This window comes from Tiliqua scincoides, chromosome 1, assembly GCF_035046505.1.
Source record: "Tiliqua scincoides isolate rTilSci1 chromosome 1, rTilSci1.hap2, whole genome shotgun sequence".
Lineage (NCBI taxonomy): Eukaryota > Metazoa > Chordata > Lepidosauria > Squamata > Scincidae > Tiliqua > Tiliqua scincoides.
In genome coordinates this window covers 266010110-266015381 of record NC_089821.1, presented here as the reverse complement: position 1 = coordinate 266015381, position 5272 = coordinate 266010110, and the positions used below count along the sequence as shown (strand labels likewise).

Sequence of the window (5272 nt, the reverse complement as noted above, 5' to 3'; positions counted from 1 at the left end):
GTATGTGGAAAGCGTTCGGCTTCTTCTCCTGTTGTGAGCGAAGAGTCCATGACTCGCTGCAGTACAGAAGTGTACTCAGGACGCAAGCTCTGTAGACCTGGATCTTGGTATGTTCTGTCAGCTTCTTGTTGGACCAGATATCAAATGTATTTAAATAGATAATTATTGCTCCATTTAAAAAAAATTGCCCATTTCACGTGTAGGGCCAAGCAAGATATTATGTAAATATGTAATTTTTCCTTCCATTTGTGTGAGTTTTTTTCCCCTTAAATATCCGGCATAGATGAGACATATTGAGGATGGATGGATTTTTAACTCTTTCTGCTACACTGCACTGCAGATGAAAATTACCCCCACCCAACTGCTCTTTGATCTGGAAAAGAACTCACCATGGGCACCAGTGACGGATTTCCTTCTGGGACAGAGACGTGCTCCAAGGTGGGGATAAGCCCACAGTGCAGGTTTTCCATTGTTTCTATTTAAGGAAAAAAACGCACAAATGGAAGAGCAAACTGTGTGTTTGTGTCAGATGTATTTTGATCTTGGGTGGTTGCCAGCATTGTGTGTTTTGTTTGGCATTGTCAACCTGTGAAGAAAGGAAACTGCCATATGCCAAGGAAGACCATTTCCCCATCTAGATCAGTGCTGGCTACCATGATTTGCTGAAATTTTATAAAGTCTCAGGATGGGGTCCTTGGGTCCTAGCCCTGCTGTTTAACTTGAGAGGTTGGGGGCTGAACACATGGCCTTGTACTTACAAGCCACGTGCTCTGTTACAGAGCTATGGACCCTGACATTCACCGCATTTCAGACATTCACTGTAACATAATCAAGATGTTGCTTTTCTTCCTTTCTCCAGGATCCTTCTAGTTTATTTTCCTTTGCTCCTGTCTGAATACAGAAAATAACATTTTTTTACATTAGTAAGTTTGTAACCTATGTGTGGTAGAATGAAGAAATTGACCAGAAATTACACACCTGCCCACCACCACATGTAGGTGTCTGTGCACATCATCACATCCAAGTTTGTCCTCCTTCTAACTTGTTCCACTCACTTCTTATGTGAGGATGGAGGCTTACAGAAATTGAATGAATTGTGCATGTGCAAACATCCACAGTAATTTAGCTGTGATGTCACCAAGTCTAAGAGGCAGGGATAGGAAAGTCCAGCACAGCTTGAATCTAGAATCACCGCCCCCCCTGTGACTCAACTCAAAAACGAGTCATGATGGGGGCACTTTTAACGAGTCACCCTTTTGCACTTTAAAGAACTCAGGTTGAGTTGCTGCCTTTAAAAACCCAGCCATGGAAAAAATAAGGATGCTGCTGGGGTGTGTGTGTGTGTTGGAGTTCTCCTTTAATGCTCCCCTGATGTCTGTAAATAAGTCAGGAGGGGGTGGGAGGAACTGTGTGAGAGTGGGGAAGGAAGTGGCAAGAGGGAGGAGGGTCGCGCAGCAACTGCGAGGCTTACCAGGATGACACAATCCTTGGCAGCTGTACTCAGAAGTAGTCCCACTGTAGTCAGTCATTCAATGAGGGTTTCTCCCCCCAAGTAACAATGGAGCCATACCATATGATGGAAAATGTGATCGCTATGAACTGTCTCCTCCCCCCACCCATATCCCTGCCTCCTCCCTCTCCCCGGGCTTCTTCAGCCAGTTGTAGGGCAAGAACCCCCATTGGCTCCTCTTCCTGCCCTACCTCAGCCAGAGAAAATATCAAACCTCCCATCCCATCCAATGATAATTGGTTCCTTCCTTCCTATCAGAGATGGGGAAAAGAGCTCAAGCCTGCCTCTCCCAGGAAGGGCCAGTGTGGTTATTCTGAGATACTTCTAAGCCCTTCCCCAAGCTTCTGTGATGTCTCAGCATCCTAAAAGTTGCTGAGACATCCTCTTGCAGTAGCCTTTGTTCCCTTTAAATTCAGTTCCACTATCAGCCATGTGTCCCAGTAGCAAGGTCAGAATTTGACCCTGTTTTCTTGTCTAGCTTCCCAGACAATAAAAATAACTTATCAGCCCTCCTGCTGGAGCTAGCATCAGTGTTCCCTCTAATCATCAAGCGGAGTGTGCCCTACACAGCCCTACAATGGCTGTGCAGGGGCAGCTCTGGAACGCTTGTCGATGACATCATCGCTGAGCTCCAGAGTGCCAACAGGGAAGCTCTGCGGGGCTTAGAGGGAATGCTGGCTGACATGTGCCAGCCATCTGATCACCCAGTCCAGAGGGGGCAGATAGAGATCGCCAGGTCTATCAAGTCTTTCAATCAGATGGACCCAGCCCTTCAGCCCTAAGTTTTATAAAGTCACATACAGGGATGCTCTGGATGATGCCTCTGTTTATCATTTAAAGCAGGTTTTGTTTTGCAAAAGAATTTTAGGAAGCTGCTTGCTAGCCTGTGTGCGAAACTTGCCCAAAGTGGCCTTCCCCTGTCTGGCTCCCTTGCCTCCCTCCCACACATCCCCTTTTCTGCTGTTGCACACTGATCGCCCAATTTTCAGTTCCAACTTGGGTTCATCAGTATTCTCTGGCTCAGATATGATGTTTTAAAAGCGGCTGGTGAACTAGAACAGTGCAATCCTAGGCATGCTTACTCATAAAAGGTCCTACTGAGTTTAATGGGATTTACTCCCAAGTAAATATTTGTAGGACTGCAGCTTTAGATATGTTGAACCAGAGTTGAATGAGTTTAGATACACTTAGTGCAGAATAATATTAAGCTCTTTTTCTGGCACCGCAGTCCTATAAAACAAATACAATGGCAATTATTTAACCTGAGAAGATAATATTTATTTTCAGTTTCCAGCTATTCATTTTTGAAGGATTTTACAAATAAAATTCACACAACGGCATAAAAAAAACAACAGGCAAATATAACATCACTTGAACAATTAAAAGGGTGCTGGCCCTTTCTGAAGGCTGACTAAGATCATTACCTCAGGTAGCAGATTGACAAAAGGTGTCAATTTCCATATGCCCACTCATCTCTGCTGTTGCTGCTGCACCTCCTCCCACATCCTGAATTGGAAAAGGAAGAGAATGACGGAGTGGAAGAGGACAAATGGAGGAGAGGAGTTGGTGTAGAGCTGAGTAGGCCGAAAGGAGAGCAGGCAGTGGTGGAAGAGATAAATAAAGCTTATCTCTCTCTGCTGTCCTGGTCCCCCGCTGGCCCATGGGATACAGCAAAGGCCGCGTCTGTGGCCCTGCACCCTAGTGGGGTGTCTGGTGGCAGATAGGATTGGGCTGTAAGAGAATCACTGAATGCTGTAGAAAATGTGGAAATACAATTACATGAACGTGACTGAGAATTTTTTTTTTTTTTTGGTATACTTCTTTTTAGTGTGTTTACCATCTATATAACATGGGGGACCTTCTAAACCGTTTCCTGGCAGTTCTTTCTCTTTTATCTTAAGTGTCTGTGTTTGAGATAAGCTGTTACTGCATTAGCAACAGTCGGTCTTCGTTGGCTGGGAAATTTTTCCGTCCTGGCTACACTGAGCAGATCATCTTTTTATATTAAGATGATATAATATAAGCCAAAGCAACATAAAAGGCAAACACAGGGGGAAAATGGGTTTCCGGTGGTTTAACATTGAAGGATGATCTTTCGTACCTGCAAAGGAGGAATGATATGATCCATGAAGCGCTATGAAGCACGATTCTTCAGCCAGCATATGCCTCAGGTGGTGCCATTTTCTTGCCTGCAAGCTCAGACTCTTTGAGTGATGCAGCAGAGTGCCAGGAACTCATCAGAAGAGGAAAAGAAAACAGAATGGTCTGAGCAGAAGGCAGGCTCCTTTCTCTGTATATGGCCACAAACAGACTGCCATCCAGTCCTTCAGAATCCTCCTTGCCCATTCAGCCTAGTCTAAACCCTGGAATGGATTTGTAGTCTGTGATTAGCCCAGGACATCCTAAATATTGACCTGGAGTAAGGAATTGCTTAATTATAAACTTAAAAAGGGATAGAAATGAGCTTCAGTCCAGAACTGGAAGTGTGCGCGCATGCATGTGTGGTTTTGACATTTTGCTTTAGATATGAGAGACAGAAAGTTAACCCTGGCTGTAGGTTATTCTTTACCTAAACTGTCTTATAATGGAGCTGCCTGAGACTAATATCAGACTATCTGTCTGTCCAGCCCACTGCTGTAGCGACTCTCCAAGAGTTATTTCCCTGATTCATTTCTAGGATTATCAGAGACACCAAGGCCTGAACTTAATTATGGGTTGGGGGGTGCCAGACACTGGATATTATGGGTTTGTCCCAAATACATTTAGAATGGAGTCCAGTCACATCCTGTTAGGTGCTGCTAGCTCCTCTTTTTCAAATGCATCTGGTGGCATCGGGAATGGGCTGATATTGAGGGCTTCTGTTAGGCAGTAGTTCATGCCATGACCATTCACAGCAATGTCCAGGTCAGGCAGGACCACCAGAAATCATGGTAAAATGGATTTTTCTTGGTTCCCAGAGTCCATGTGCATGCATAAAAATGTCTAGGTGCCCCTGGGGAATTACATTTCTCATAGTTCCTGGTGATCCTTGACATTGAGAGAGAAAAATGTGGCACTTGCTGCAAGCTGTTTCTAATGCCATTGCCACTGCATGAGTTTGGGGGAGGGAAGAGAATGGTGGTGGGGGGGGGGCTAGGATTGAGCTGTACTGGGCCCAATTCAGGGTTGTCAAACAACTGCGTCTGTCTACCCATCACTAATTGCACCTAGAACCTTCCACAAGTCTTTTCCTGCTGCCTAGCTATGTCCGTTCCCCCCCCATCTCACTAGCTGTCATGTTCTGACCAAAGAAAGTATTTCCTGTAGATACGGAGGCCAGCTTAAAAATAAATAAATAAATAAATGAAGGAATAAATCAATGTGAAAAATCTATGAGAAGGCATTGGCCAGGCACTGGCAGGCACTGAAAACCAAAAGCCTAGGGATGTTCTCCCACACACTGGCAAATGTGGCTATTTTTCATTGGTAGTGGAGGCGTATTTTTCTGAATTCTTTCCCCTTCATCTATAGAAATGATGGCTAGTCCTTCATTTTGTTCTGCTTGTGGGAGTCAAATGACAAATGGTGCTTTCCTGACAATTCTATTTCACTGTGTGTGTACAGTTACCAAATCAGAGTTTCTCTCCCTCTTGTTGATAGACTAATTAAGGGGATTGTCATCAATAGCATCTCAAGTGGGATCATTGATTGCTAGATGGCAGATCTGTATGTCACTGTCAGTCCAATCCTATGGAATGGCAGTGGAATGATGACAGTGGAATG

General features: G+C 44.6%; 1 long non-coding RNA gene across 1 annotated transcript; it reads right to left on the bottom strand.

Moving 5' to 3' along the window:
- Positions 1-257: 257 nt before the first annotated feature.
- LOC136636668 (uncharacterized) lies at positions 258-3695 on the bottom strand. The gene is made up of 3 exons (XR_010793535.1): positions 3612-3695; positions 2935-3016; positions 258-891 (listed from the first exon to the last, which is right to left on the bottom strand). It is a non-coding gene; the product is annotated as an uncharacterized lncRNA (long non-coding RNA).
- Between the last annotated feature and the right edge of the window lie 1577 nt (positions 3696-5272).